Consider the following 16024-nt stretch of genomic DNA (forward strand, 5'->3'; position numbering starts at 1 on the left):
GAGAATCACTCAAATGTAGGCTCAGAAATCCATTCTATGTACTCTGGGACTGAGGCTACGAATGACCCCAGAGACTATTTTTGAATATCAGTAAAAATGCAAGGAAAGACCTGAAGCATGGAGACACTTTCCGTATCCCAGCACTAAAGTGGTTGTCTGGGGTATTCCCCAGGTTTCTCCTCAGCCCGCTCTTAGACGACACCACAGTGCTTAGGAAAGCCAGACCTGCCTGGGGGCGGACTACGAGGCTAATGCTAAGCTGCTCCAAGTCCTCATCCCGTGTCGTCAGGGACCCTGCTGACCTCACCTCCACTTGCATCCCTTCTGGTCCCTCAACACACGGCCCCAGCAAGTCCTAGACTTGACGCATTCCTTCCGGTGGGGCTTCTCACTGTGTCCTCGAAGCTTCCGGCCTGGCCCAGGCACAGCATCACAACCACAAAGGACACAACATCATGTGGTCCTGGAGCACAGCCATCATATAGCAAGTTGGGGAGAAAGGTCTCTGTCTTGCTCTGCTTTTTTCTTAATTCTGAGGCCACATAACCAAACCCTTGTGCATCTTTTAACAAAAATAAGATAGAAGTACCCCAGGTTGCCTGGGGTAAAATTTGACAGACGGAGATTTGGGGAACAGAAGCCAAGAGCCACAGGCACCTGCTGGGTATCACCCTGGAGGGAAGGGCGGTCCTTGCTGAGGGACCAGAGTCGCTCTAACAAAGTGCGTGGTCCAGAGTCCACCCTCTCCAGAACAATGCACAATTAACCGGCCTACTCACCTTGACTTCCTTCATCTCTCTTTCTTCAGCTTGGACCGACTTCAAGCACCTTTCAGAATTGATTGGATGTGATGTTGCTTTACTGCATTATCGATTTCAGTTCCTGTGTAAAACAAGGAGTTTATGTCCACACTTAGAACATAAATGCTACCATGCTGTCTAAATATTATACCTCGCTGTCACTGTGGGACAGGGAAAGCATAAACATACTCTTAATTGACCCCAAGACACTTGTGTCCTTCGTGGGTGGGCGGGGCTGGATGCTGCTATCACAAGGAACACCATAGCCTCCAGCTATGCCAACACTGGCCACGCCACCTCTGCAATAAAAGTACAGGCATATGGAGTCCTCCCCCGGCCAGGGCCACCTCCCCGCTGCATTCTGCAAAGTGCGGGGGACACACACATCAAGACTGTCCTCCTACTTGATGAAGGCCAGGCGGGTTGGTATCCGCCCACCTAGAAATCACTTTTTTTCTCTCTTGCAATGAACAAGGATTTTAACAAGTGACAGTCAAGCGTGACCAGCCCCACGCAGAGCACTGGATGATTCTCCATCCTTCAAGCTTGCTAAAGGGAGAAAATTTTGTCTACTGTCCATTTTCCTCCAGAAAAAAATAAGAGGGGGAGTAAGTTGAAGCGAATAAGGCATTTTTTTATGTTTAAAGCTTTAAAACTAGAAGTCAAAAAACTCTTTCTTAAAGGACCAGGTGTAAATAGTTTAGATTTTGTAAACTATTTGGTCTCTGTGAAACCTCTCCCCTCTGCCAAGGTAGCCATGGCCTGTATGGAAATGAGCAGGTGTGGTTGTGTTGCAGTAAAATGTTATTTATAAAAGCAGGCAGAGCCAGGTGCACTCCTGCAATCCCAGTGTTCTGGGAGGCTCAGGCAGGAGGACTCCAAGTTTGAGCCCGACTTGGGCAACTTAGCAAAATCCAGTGTCAAAGTTTTCTTAAAAGGGCTATGGATGTAGTTCAATGCAAAGCCCCTGGGTTCAGTCTCCAATAATGCTTTAAAAAAAAAAAAGCGAGCAGGTGAGGTCTGCGACCTGTAGTTTGTAGCCCCTTCTTTGGAGTGGTCGTAAAAGTGCCAAGATATAGATGGAGTACTGTCTGAGAAAGGGGATCCAGGGCACCTCTGGCTTTAGACAAACTGTGATAGTGTGGCTGGGGTGACCCATGGGGGAAGTCCCTTCTGGTGGGAGACAGGCCCTGCTCCTCCCTAGGCTCAGCAAGAACCTATCAACAGAGGCTCTTGCTCCTCCTGTGACCTGGCCTCCTTCGAGGTTCTCTCCTAGCCTCAGCCATTAGCAGGAGTCTTGGAGTCAAAAGAGCCCCAAGGGCCCAGCAAGCATCCTCCAGCAGCCACTTCAAGGGCACTGCAGGGGCTGCAGGGCCAGGATCAACTCTCGGGGCACTGTGCCAGGGCAGCACCCAGGGCAGTGGAGCAGCACCCAGTGTCTTGCTTCCCCAGGAGAAGCTCTGATTGGGAGACAGGGTGTAAAGGCAGCTGATCTTCTGGGAAAATTAAGAGCACATCGCCTGGTTGAGAGCCCCTCAGACAGGCCTCGCTTATGTGGACCTGAGTCCTCCTTCCACAATTAAACACTTTGCAGCTAATTGGCTTTGGCAATCTGAAAAAGACTATTTGCACTCCCTTAAAATGCAATCTAGGCAATTTATGAAAAGAAGCTAAATATACTGCCGTGCTGAATAGACTTTCTCTCACCATCAGCCTCCTTAAAAGCATTTGAAGAGGTAAAAATACTCTTAAATCAAATGGAACGCCAAGCTTAACGAGGTGGAAGTTGGCAGGATCCATCCACTGGCTCCTTTGGTTATCAGAAAGGACAAATGGAGATCCCAGCTCTGCTCTCGGGGTCCTCCTGACAAGTCTGAGTGGAGAAACCTCAAGTACCGAGGAAGGAGGATCAGGCTGCCCACAAGCTCTCGGCCCCATGAGGAACCCCAAGAAACTCAAAGAAGGACACTGGAAAAAGCAAGAGAGTTGTGGCAAGACCAAGAGGGATGGTGACAGTGACCAGGGAGCATGGAGGGGCAGCAAGACGGAGCAGAGTCTATAGACGGTGAGCATGGAGTGTGAGGGAGACAGAGGGACAGAGACAGGTGGGGCCTCCCACGGGGCTGTGGCCTTTCTTCCTTTCTAGGGACTGAGCATTGAATTCAGGCTCTCACACATGCTGGGCAAGCTCCCTGCCGCTGAGTGGCACTCCCAGGCTTTTCTGCTGTATTTTGAGGCAAGGTCTCACTAAGTTGCCCAAGCTGGCCTTAGACTTCGGGTCCCTCTTTCTCAGCCTCCCAGGGAGCTGGAGTGACAGGCACGCACCACAGTGCCTGGCTACAGAGGACCTTTCTTACCTGTGCAAAGGAGGACACAGACACAGAGGTACACATAGCCACACGCACATGTACACACAGAGAGACACACATGCAGGCACAAGACAGACACACAGTGCACAGCCACTGAGGCCCACACACTGAGACACGAGTGTGCATACAGCAGTGTCATGGTTTGATGGCTCCTGAAAGTCCCCCAAAGGCCCAGGGATTGGAGATTTGCTCCCAGCACTACCAAGAGGCACTAGCAGGAGGTGGTGGGAACAGGTGGGGCCTGGGGCTGAAGTGATGTCACGGGGGCATGGCCTTGACAGGATGCTGGGACCGGGCCCTTCTTTCGTTTTGCTCCTGGGCACTATGAAGTGAGCAGCCTCAGCCACCACATCCCCACACTGTGACAACCTGTGCAGCCACAGGGCCCAGAACCAGGGACGGAAGCCTCTGGAATCCTGAGCCAAAGTGAACCTCTCCTCTGGTTAGGCCAACCCTGCCGGGTGCTTTGTCACAGTAGCCAGAAGCTGACCGACATGAACAGACACATGCTGAAGTCCATACGCATACCTCCCACAGCCACAGATACACACGCACACACGGAGGCACATGCAGACGCAGCACAGAGAACACTTCCAAAGCCCACACAGCCCTCGAAGGCCAACGCTCCACTGAAGACAAGCACAATTTTGCCTCCAGGCCTGGGTCTTCCTTCCAGGCCACAGAAAACACAGCTGAAGAAGGCGGGAGCAGCCTTACCCACGCCACCCGGCCTCTACGCTCTGTGTTTAGGCTGGGGCTTGACTTCCATCTCCAGGACTTCAGCACACATGGGCAGAGCCCCCAGCTGGCCACTCCAGAATCCAAAGCTCAGAACCCTGGACCGTGGCCTCCAACCCCTCCTGCTCCTCCCCTGGGGGAGCCCCTGGGCCCCAGAAACCCCTCACCCACCACCTGGAGCCGGTCACGAGCCTCTGGCCTTGTCCTCCTGTGGAGCAGGCAGTCTCCCACTGCATCCTGCGCTGCAAGAGGTGAGCTTAGGGGCAGCAGGGCAGAAAGGAGGCTGCCGGCCTGGGAGGGGCTCCCCCAGGGAGGAGCACAGGGTCTAGGTCCATACTCTCCTAGGTGGCCTGAGGCTGGGCAGTGCCCTGAGCCTGAGGCCACCAGGCTTCAGTGGGGGGGCAGGGCCGGGATCCACCCAAGTGCCCCAGGAAGACCACACAGTAGCGATGCTGTGATTATAAAGGACAGGCTGTTCCAAGACAGCATGGCCAGGCTGGGCAGCAGCAGAGGGAGCAATGCCACAGGCCAGGAGGGGAAATTTGTTAACAAGCTCCTGTAGGAATATTCCAGTGAATCATTCAGCATTCAAATAAATTATTCACTTGTTCATTTCTCTCCACTCTTCACACTCACCAGAGCCACAGGTGCATTATTTAAAAAGCCTTATGAGCTTAGAGAAGAGCAAAATCCTAAATCCAGGAAATAGAGCTTCATGTGGAACCACACACCTATAATCCCAGGCCTGGAGGCTGAAGCAGGAGGAACTCAACTTTGAGAATGGAGGCTTGGAAGACTTAGCAACTTAGCAAGATCCTCTTTCAAAATTTTAGAAAAACAATTTTCTAAGGGCTAGGGATGTAGCTCGGTATGAAGGCCCTGGGTTCAACCTCAGGTACCACAAAGCATCCATCAAGTGATTAATCAATCCATCCATCCAAGAAACAGGGGGCCCCTGTGTTCTGCTGTAAGCAGGGATTGGTGTTTTTAAAAAAATACTCTGCAACCTAGAGGTGAGAGAGCATCCCAGTCCCCCAGGCTAGTGGGAGCTGGGTACTCGCCCTGCGGCAGGGCTGGGGCTGGGGCTGGGGCAGGCTGTGCTGCTCCTTACCCAGGAAGGGCTGAGTCTCCCGTCCTAAAGCTCTGGACAACGGTGCTCAGGGACATCCATGCCACACCGGTGAGTCCCCCGCTCTCACTTAACGGACGTTCATCGCCCTCCACCCACAGGGAGCTTGGCTTCCACACCACCCCGGCCACGGTGCTGATGCCCTCCTCCAAGGGAGAAGCCTCAGCTCTGTGCAGCTGGCCCAGCCTCCCTGAGTCACCACCTCCTGCTTGAGAGCTTTGGGGAGAGTGGATGGGAACAGACGGGGACAGTCCCTTAGGCACCTGGCAGGGCCCAGCTCCAGGGGCGGCTGGCCCAGGGATGCTCTGAACACGCAGGTGTGCACACATGCATTTGTGCACCCCACACTCACACTCACAGCTCTCACACACTGACTGACACATGCACGTCCAGGTACACACATGCTCACACAGCCATGCACACTCACACCTCCCTCAGCCGGGGGAAAGGGCACCTCTGCCTGGAGAGGTCCTAGAGGGCCAGGGCCCCCTTCCAGTTGGGCCACTCTGCACAGACGTCCCTCCCTCTGCGGGCAGGGTGATCTGAGGTCCTAGCACCGGGCTTCTCCAGCAGGGAGGGACACAGCCTCGGCAGGCCAGCCCCGCGTGCAAGGACAGCCCAGCTCCTGCTCAGCCGCTGGCCCCAAGGTGCTCAGGAAGAGCAGTGTCCCTGCCAGGGGGCTCAGCAGTGCCGTCCAGCAGGACCAGCAGCCAGGAGGCCCCTGGGGCATTGCCATTGGCCACTTCTGGAGGAGCAAGCCGGGCACCCTAGAGGCCCCTGCAGGGACAGGGTCGGAGCAGATGGAGAAGGACACCACCCTGCCACCCTTCGAGGCAGGTCCTCCAGACGGCCAGACTGTGTCTTCCCTCATCCGGCTCATTTCACACAGACAAAGCCCCTGGGAAGGGCCCAGGCCGAGGGTGAGGCGGCCCTGAAAAGTGCCCTCCTCTCTCTAAGTCAGGCACAAAAGGCCCAGCAGTGAGGGCTAGACCCTGCCCTAAATCACACGGAGTCCCAGGGTGGCAGCACTTGGGGGTCGAGGAGAGGCTCAGCTCCCTGCCTGTCTCTCACAGCACCTTCCAGTCTAGCCCAGCAATTCCCAGTGTGCGTCTGGGGATGGAACCGGGAGCCTTCACACCGAGCTGCAGCCCCAGCCCTTTTTTGTGGAAACAGGAACTCACTAAGTTGCCGGGGCAGGACTTGAACTTGTGATCCTCCTGCCTCAGCCTCCTGGAGGGCTGGGATGACAGGCCTGAGCCATGGTGTCCAGCGAATGTTGGCTTTTAATGGGGGGGAGGGGACAGAGTGGGGAACAGAAGGGAGAAAAAGAGAAACAAACCAAAACAAAAGCTGCTCTCGGGTGAGCCAGTATTTGCTTCATTAAAAGATATTATTTTGCCTTCCTCAAGCTTCTTTGCACTGATCCTTCCGCATCTGGGACAGGGCTCTGCCGTCACTGAGGCAGCCGTGCACACGCTTGCTCCTTTTGAGGCGAATTCACGCGCTAAAGGTCCAGTCTGTCTGAAGAGTCGGAGCCGTCCCCGTGCGGGCATCAGGAGGGTGAGGCGGGGCTGGGTGAAGCCCAGGGGCTGAGCCCTTGTCTGACGCACACAAGGCCCTGGGCTCCACCCCCAGCACCACAAAGAAAGAAAGAAACAGAGCGACGAGGCAGAAACCATGGAGAGGGAAGGAAAGCCTGTGGTTGGGACTGGGCTGCCCTGGGGGAGCCATCGCCGCCCTGCAGACCTGGTCGCCAGGAGCCCAGACCCGGGGGGCCCATCGCCCCATAAGTCGGGGCAGAGGCAGCACTGGCGCTGGCAGATGTTGGCAGAGCTTTCCATGCCTCCTGGTGCTAAGACCTGAGACTCCAGGCTGGGGAACCCCAGAGTCCAGCAGGGTTCGGGTGACACACTCCTTCCACCCTGCCCCGCCCCGCTCACACCCGGGGGCACCCGGCTGCGTGGGGGGCGCTTGGGGCATGGCTTAGGTGAACACGTCCAGACTCTCCAAAAAGGGTTCAGGTGCTGAGGAGGGTGGGCTGGTGGGGAACTAATGAGGGCAGAAGGAAGTGAGCAAGACGCCTCCATCCTTTCCCAAGATGCTCTCTCACCTGGCGGCAACCACACTGCTGCAGCCCAGCACACCTAGAGGGTGCCAGTCCGCCCGGGCGCCAGAGCAGGACTCCACAGGCAGAAGCCCAGGTCTCCACTGGTGTCTCCTTTCTCCCCAGGGCGCGGGCTCCCTCTGAAGGCAGTGAAGCCAGCCGTCTTCTCCTGGGCTCCCTGCGTCCTCAGAAGGAGTAGACACCCTGTTAATAACCCTGTCCCCTGACTTAGGAAGCAGAGCCCCAGGGATCAGATCTGCTTCACTGGCGAACCCCACCAGTGTCTTCCGGTGAGCCCCGTGTCCCGGGGAGGGTGGGTCCTTTCCCAGCTGCCCTGGCCGACAGCCCAGGCTCCGAGGCTGAGAAGCTTGGAGTTCGGTCCTGCAGGAACGGGAAGGCGGGTGTGGGGAAGATGCACAGAGGTTACAGTCATTGCTCTTGGGCCATGAAGCAGATCCCAGTGTAACTTAGAGGCCTCCTCTCCCACCTGCCTTTCGAGCTCCTGCTCTTCAAACCAGTTCATTCTCACTTCCTCCTGGTTCATTAATTCATTCATTAATGGATTTCATTAAACTCGCACATGTTCTCATTATCTGTATGAGATTTTTGGTTTAAGCAACATGTGCATGTAGACCATTACTTGTAGGATGGGTAACTTAACATCAAGTACAACAATAATAATGATGATGATGATGATGATGATGATGATGATGATGATGATAATCAACATCCACTCGATGCATACTCTGTCCCAGGTGATGCGGGTGTCTATAAGCATTACCTACTTCAGACCTCATTAACAGCCCTATGAATACGTGTAATGTAATGAATCGCATTTTATGGAAGGAAAAGAGGCCTGGAAATGGAATAACTTATCCAAGGTCACCTCTGGGAGTGATGGACAGACTCACAATCAGGCAACACACCACTCTCCTCCTCTCTCCTCCCCGCAAGAAAACCCTCAGACACAAGCAATATGCTACAAGGAGCAACAGCCACAGGCTTTTTATTTTTTTACTTAAATTCTTTTATTGGTACACTTTAGGTATACAACACAATTATATTTCTCATTGGGAATTGTACCTTTACATGATGCATCTTGGTTCTTCTTTTTTCCCCATTCCTAGCCCTCCCTTCACCGCCTCCATCCTTCCCTATTTACAAAGACTTTGTTTCCATTTTTTCCATTTCTCATCATTTTTCCTTTCCCTTCTTTCCTTTCTCCTGGCCCTCCCACTACCCCTACCCCTTTGGACCTTTTCTTTCTATTTCGGATTACCAATTATTCATTCTAATCATTGGTACATTTTAGGTATACAATATAATGACATTCATCATTGGAAATTTGCACCTTTACATAGTCTCTCTTGGTTCTTATTTTTCACCCTTGCCCAGCCCTCCCTTCAACCCCTCCATTCCTCCCTATTTACAAAGATTTTGTTCCTAGTTTTCCATTTTCTCATATTAATTCCATTCCCTTCTTTCCTTTCCCCTACCCCTCCCACTTCTCCCTCCCCTTTGCCCCTTTTCTTCCTATTTCACATTACCTATTATACCTTTTAGTCCTTATTTACACTTTCAGTTTCTCACACCAGAGAAACTATTCAGTATTTACACATGTGTGTCCTATTTATTTCACTTAAGAGTAGGGCCTCAATGTGCATCCATTTAGCTATAAATGTCTCTAATTTCTCATTTTTATGGCTGAGTAGTACTCCATTTTATTTTTTTAAAAAAACACATTTTCTTTAACCAGTCTCCAGTGGATGGGCATTTGGGCTGTTTCCAAGCTTTAGCTATTACAAACTGTGCTGCTATAAACATGGGTGCACATATATCACTGCTGCTATGAACATGGGTGCACATATATCACTTCTTTTAATTCTTTGGGGAAGATACCCAACAGGGGAATAGCAGGGTCAAATGGGACTTCCAGTCCTAGTTCTTTGAGGTATCTCCATTCTGACTTCCACAGTGGGTACACCAGTCTACACTCCCAGCAGCAGTGGAGCAGGGTTCCTCTTTCCCCACAGCCCCGCCAGCATTTGTTATTGGTTGATTTCATGATAGCGGCCATTCTTTCTGGAGTGAGGTGGAATCTCAGCGTTGTTTTCATTTGCATCTCTCGAATGACCAGTGATGTTGGACACTTTTTCATGTATTTATTTGCTATTTCTACTTCTTTGTCTGAGAAATGTCTGTTCATTTCAGATGCCCATTTTTGGATTGGGTCTTTAACTTTGGGAGGTCTGATCTTTTTAAGTTCTTTTCAAGATAGTAGACCTTTGTCTGAGGAAAAGCTGGTGAAGATTTTTTTCCCACACTGTGGATTGTCCCTTCACATGGCTGGTGGTTTCTCTTGCTGTGCAGAAGCTTTTTAATAAGAAGAAATCCCACTTGTTGATTGTTTTTGCTGGTTCATGAGCAACTGAGGTTTTGTTCATAAAATCTTTTCCTACACCGATGTCTTCAAGAGTTCTACCTAACCTCTGTTCCAGCCGATTCAGCCTTTCTATTTTAATATTTGATCTTTAATCCATTTCAATTTTAGTTTAGTGCATGGTGAGAGATATAAGTCTAGTTTTAATCCTTGGCAAGTTGAAACCCAATTTTTCCAGCACCATTTATTAAAAAGGCTATCTTTCCTCCAGTGAGGGTGTTTGGCTCCTTTATCGAAGATGAGATGGCTGAGTGTGTCTGGAGTTGTTTCTGCATCTTCTAATCTGTTCCACTGGTTCTCAGGTCTGTTTCTTTGCCAGTACCATGCTGTTTTTATCACAGTAGATTTGTAGTATAGTTTCAAGTTGGGGATTGTGATATCCCCTGCCATGCCTCTGTTACCTAGAATTGCTTTTGCTATTCTGGGTCTCTTCTTGTTCCAAATGAATTTTTGGATTGTTTTCTCAAGGTCCATGAGGTATGCTGCTGAGATCTCAACTGGAATTGCATTGAATCTATATAGCAGTTTTGGAAATATGGCCATTTTCACTATATTAATCCTTCCTACCCAGGAGCAGGGGATGTCTGTCCATTTTCTGATATCATCTTCAACCTCTCTTTTCAGAGTGCCATAGTTTTCAGAGAAGAGGTCTTTGATTTCTTTCGTTAGGTTGATTCCTAGGTATTTCAGTTTTTTGGATGCTATTGTGAAAGGAATTATTTGCCCTATTCCTCTCTCAGTGAGTCTGTCATTCAGGTACAGGAAAGCTATTGATTTTTGTGTGTTGACCTTGTAACCAGCTACTTGACTGAATTTGGTTATTAAGTCTAGAAGACTTTTGGTGGAGTTCTTGGGGTCTTCTATATAGAGTATCATGTCATCTGCAAATAATGAGAATTTGACTTCTTCATTTCCTGTCTTTATTCCTTTTATTTCTTTCTCTTGTCTAATTGCTGTGGCTAATGTTTCCAAAACTATATTGAACAAGAGTGGTGATAGTGGATATCCTTGTCTTGTTCCTGATTTTAGTGTGAAGGATTTCAGTTTTTGACCACTTAGTATGATACTGGTTGTTGGTTTTTCATAGATGGCTTTTATCAGTTTGAGGTGGAGACCATCCAGTCCAATTTTTGGTAGGGTTTTTATCATAAATGCATGTTGGATTTTGTGAAATGCTTTTTCCGCGTCTATGGAGATAATCATATGGTTTTTGTCCTTGGGCCTGTTGATATAGTGTATTACATTGATTGATATGCGTATGTTGAAGCATCCCTGCATCCCTGGAATGAATCCCACTTGATCAGGGTGTATGATCTTCTTGATGATCTTCTGCATTCTATTTGCCAGTATCTTATTAAGGATTTTTGCATCTATGTTCATTAGTGAGATTGGCCTATAGTTCTCCTTTTCGGTTGGGTCTTTCTCTGTTTTGGGAATCAAGGTGATGATTGCTTCCAGGAATGAATTTGGGAGTATTGCTTCCCTTTCAATTTCATTGAAGAGTTTAAACAGTACTGGCAACAGTTTCTCTCTAAATGTCTTGTAGAATTCAGCAGTGAAGCCATCAGGACCTGGGCTTTTCTTAGTTGATAAGTTTTAAATTACATTTTCAATTTCATTGGTTGATATTGGGTTGTTTAGAATTTTTAGGTCTTCTTCGTTCAACTTTGGTAATTCATATGTGCCTAGGAATCTGTCCATTTCTTCTGTATTTTCCATCTTATTGGCGTATAGGTTCTGGAAGTAGGTATTGATGATCCTCTGGATTTCTGCTGGGTCTGTTGTAATTTCACCCTTTTCATTCCTAATTGCATGGATGTGGCCCCTTTCTTTCCTTTTTCTGATAAGGTTGGCTAAGGGTTTGTCAGTTTTGTTTATTCTTTCAAAGAACCAACTCTTGGCTTCACTGATTTTTTTGTATCATTCTCTTGGTCTCCATTGCATTGATTTCTGCGCTGATCTTTATAATTTCCTCCCTTGTATGAGCTTTGGGTTTATCCTGGAGAGCCACTGGCTTTGAGGGCACTGACCTGACAGATCCCAGAAGTGCCAGAGAGGCTGACCCTGGGGAAGCAGCTGAAGATGCTGGCACCTCCTGGCCCTTAGCCCAGCCCTTAGCCTCGCGATCAGGCACAAGTTATGGGGCCCCCTGCTCCGTGCTCCCTGCTCCACAAGGCAGCAGACTGGAGTGGCAGGGTGTGCAGCTCGCACCGCCCTTAGGGAAGCACGCTGTGCAGGGAACTCCGGGTGTCCAGACACAGGATGCTCCTCTGTGTATGCCGCCCGGACCAAGGACACTGGAGAGCTAAAAACTACATTTCCCAGAAGGCCTTGCAGCTGGGTCAGGGTGTGATGTGGAATCCACCAATCAACACCCTGCGGTGGGAGCTGCGCTGGGGGCAGTGGGCCCCGGCCTCCCTGGGCAGCTTCCTGACCCTACCCAGCAGCCCAGCTCTCCAGGCCGTTTCTGTGCTGTGACTCCGGAAGTCTTTCCTGGAAATTCAGCCTCCAGTTTGTCTTCTCGGACTCCCCGGGATCCCCCGGCCATTCAGCGACCCATAGTGAGCCCTTCACGCTTCAATCCACTCGACTGGACGCATTTCTCTCCTGAGACACCTGGGCTGCACAGAAACCAGCCCCAGGAGTGACCGTGAGCACAGAAACCCGGCTTGGTCTTCTGACTACGTCTGAGGATTGGCGAGGGTCCTGCCCAGGGGTTCAACCCTGTACCCCGGTGAAGCAAGTTCCGGGGATTCTAGGCCTTTCCCTTGGCCAGAGGGGCCAGGTGGGACAGCTCGGCCGGACACGTGGAGAAGTTTAACTCCTACAGCTCTTCAGTAGCTGTCCTTCCATGCGGCCTCGGGCCCACACAGGGGCCCTCGACCACCCTGTGAGAGCAGAATGACAACAATAGTAAGTGAGCAATGGATGGAAAAAATAGAGAGATGAAGAGGTGACAGATGGACAGAAAAGGACAGATGGAGAGATAGAAAGATGATAGAAAGAACGATGGGATAGAAAATGGATAGACATAAAAAAGATGATCAGTGGATAGAAAGATGATAGAAAGATATAAGATGGTAGAAAGTAGATAGACAGATTAGAAAAATGATAGAAGAGATAGATAAGGTATAGATCGATAACTAGAAAGATGATCGATGGATAGATAGATGATAGAGATGATAGAAAGAAATATAGATAGATGCCAGAAAAGTAAAGAAGGAAGGAAATTTCAGAGAGACAGGAAGTAAGTGCCTGGTGCCTACAGGCCCAGCAATAACTTGGACAAGTCCAGCTTGCTGAGTAAATAGGCTGATTAGCATGCACGCCCGTAATCCCAGCACTCTGGGAGGCTGAGGCAGGAAGGTGACAAATTCAAACCCAGCCTAGGCAACTTGGCAAGATCCTGCCTCAAAATTTAAAAGAATAGAAAGGGGCTGGGGACTTAGCTAAGTGTGAAGGCCCTGGGTTCAATCCTTAGCACCAAGGGGAGAGGAGAGAGAGAGAGAGAGAGAGAGAGAGAGGGAGTTAGTTCATCATCAGGGGTGACTTACAGACCAGAGGGCGACTTGGGGGCTGCCACATTGCCGAAGTCATCTGCCCCCTTTGCTAAGCTATTGGTTTCAAGGTTCTAATTAAAATTACAAGCAGGGTCGGAGGCCAGAAGGGGACAGTTGTGTGTGCCTCACTCCCAGTCCATCCTTACAGCAGACTGGGGGATCCAGAGCTTGTGACGAGCCACAGCTGAGGACCACAGAGCAGGTCCCTGGTGCTGAAGCAAAGCCACAGCCTTTTTGGCAAACACCTATTTCCTCTAGCAGTGCCATTCAGCAGCTGTCCCTGGACACTGTGGAGACTGCGTCTAGTCGGGGTCCCCAGGGACAAGGCATAACTGGTGAGATCCAGTCTGCTGGGCCAGGCCCAGGGTCATGACCCCCAGCCCCCTGTCTAAGATTATGAGAGATCAAGCTGAAGCAGGTCCTGAAACCCCCGGGAACTGAGTCGGGAGGTGACACACGCTCCAGCTGGTCCCTGGGCATCTCAGCAGCTCTCCCCCGAGGCACCGTCCTCTCAGAGTGTCCCTGTGGCCAGCAGGCTGGGAAAAGAGGAGCCCGAGCCCTGCCCATGTGCTGGGGGCCACAGCCACAGCCCCAGCCTGAGGTCCAATGGGAACCCTCTCCCCTGGGCAGCTGATTTTCCACCCGGCCCCGTGCAGAGATGGGGACCCACGTGGGAAGCCACTGTGAGGAAGTGCACAGGTCTGGCCTGGTGGTGCAGCTTGAGGCCGAGGTCGGAGGGCCGACAGCCAGGAGTTTGGGGACTGGGCCTCTAAGCCGGGCCTGGAGGGTCGGGCTCTCTGGTCCACATTGCAGAGCAGGCTCTCAGCGGTCGGTGGATACGCTGTGCCAGTCCAAGGTTGTCAGGGGCTCCTTCCCCAGGCGCCAGCTGGGTGCTGCATGACCTCGCGGACGCAGGTGTGGAGGAGGGGAGGTGGGTCCGGTGTGAGCACCACAACCTGCTCTGCTTCCCCAGCTCCGGCCTGGCCCCCTCTGGCCAAGCGCCGTGAGGCATAACCCAGGGCCTCCCCGTGGCGCACACCCTCGAGCACCAGCTCCTCCTCTCCAGCAGGGCGCACCGTTGGTCTCGCTGGGTTGGGCCTTTGCTGTGCTCGTCCTGCTCATTATGCTGCTGCCAACCTAGGGAACTAGAGACTGTTTCTGCGGCCTCTGACACAGCACCGCTCCCGGCGAAGGTGCTCATTTCACAGACCAAGGAGGAAGACAGCAGTGTGACACGTGACGCCTGGCCACGAGTCGGGAGTGGAGCGTGCTCAAAGGGCCTAGGAAGACTGGACGGTGGCACGCAACATTGCGAGCTGTCTCGCTGGATCCGGCCGTCCTCTGAACCCACAGACTCCGTCCGCACAGAGCTCCATCTCCCACAGGCAGGGAAAGAAGGGCGCTTCCCATCCCCACAGCGCTGGGCTGTGCTGGTTCAGAGGTGTCAGTGCCCATGAGAAGACACAGCCATGGTGCCATGTTGGCTGAGTGACTGACTGGTCCTGAGTATGAGGGGAGCCGGGCGGCTGCCCTCGCTGGAGACAGTGAGCGTGCTCTGGAGCTCACATGACTCAGGGAACTGCTTCCTGTCCCGTCGTATCCGGGGATGGTGAAGATGAGAGTCTAAGCAACACCACACCAGCAGGACCACTGGGAGCTCAGACCCAACAGGACGGAAGATACAAATCGGCCCACCAGTGAAGATCCGGCTATGGTTTAGATCTAGGACGTGTCTCAAGGCCTCGGGTATTCAGAAGTGGGGCTTTTGGAAGGCGACTGGATCAGGGAACAGTATTCTCATCAGTGGATCGGTCCATTGGGGAATCGGTGGCTGAATGTGCTGTTAGGGCATGGCCTGGCCAGTAGAGGGGGCCACTAGGGGAGTGACCCGGAAGCACGTATCTCCCTCCTCTGCTCCTCCCTTCTCCACTTCCTGGGCACCATGCTTTGCTCCACCCAGGCCCTTCCATCATACCTTTTCTGCCTTGGAGCCAGCCAACCATGTACTGAAAACATGAGTCAAAATCAACTTCTCCTCTCTCAAGTTGTAGGTGTTGGGTATTCTGTCCCAGCAACGAGAACGTGACTAGAACAGATCCCAAACCAGCCAAGGTGCCAGAAGAACATGGAATGTGAGGCAGAAGAGGAGCCAGACACTAGCCGTGGCCCACAGCCAGTCACACGCACAGGAGTCTGTGTCAGATTTCGTTTCTGCTGCCTTTCCCCTACCACCATACATCGGTGGGCAGTGGGTGGTCGATCTCAGAGTTTGGATCATGGTGATTGAGGAGACGTGGAGTCCTTCCTTTCCGAGAGGACGGGATAATCGCGCCTTCCTGAGGCACAGTTGGGCCACATTATGCAGGAGCAACTTGCTGCTGAAGCTGAGGTTTAGAGGCTACAGTTGGGGAGAAGCAGGGATGGGCTCAGGGTGGCAACTCGTCACGGGGTGACTGCTCCGGCGTCCTGGCGTACTGCGCTGCACTCGGAGCAGGGGCCCTCTGCTTCCTGCTCACTCCTAAAGGCCCAGACTGGAGCTTGTTTCTTCCAGAGCCCGTCATGGCCTCTGACAACCTCCTTTCTGAGACACACCCAGAGCCCGTGCTCCAAGTACCCCTGACAGAGGGAGCCTCTGCCCTCTCTCTGCCCAGTTTACAGCTGAAATCCGAGGTTGGGTTCACTTTCGGGATGTGTTCGACTTAGGGCTCATGACACAAGGAGCAATAGAGGAAGGTATAAACTGTTTAACTCTTACTATCCTACTTAGGCTTTCTGCAAAGTATCACTTTCATTTTTAAAAACAACTGTACCTCTAGAGAGGTCACTGAGCTACATGTTCTTCGGACATGGGATTCACAACCAGATCAAAGACCAACTGGGGAGT

This window comes from Heterocephalus glaber, unplaced genomic scaffold (genome assembly GCF_053883595.1).
Source record: "Heterocephalus glaber isolate CG9 unplaced genomic scaffold, H.glaber_assembly_v1.0 deba00001447, whole genome shotgun sequence".
In the NCBI taxonomy this organism is placed as follows: domain Eukaryota; kingdom Metazoa; phylum Chordata; class Mammalia; order Rodentia; family Bathyergidae; genus Heterocephalus; species Heterocephalus glaber.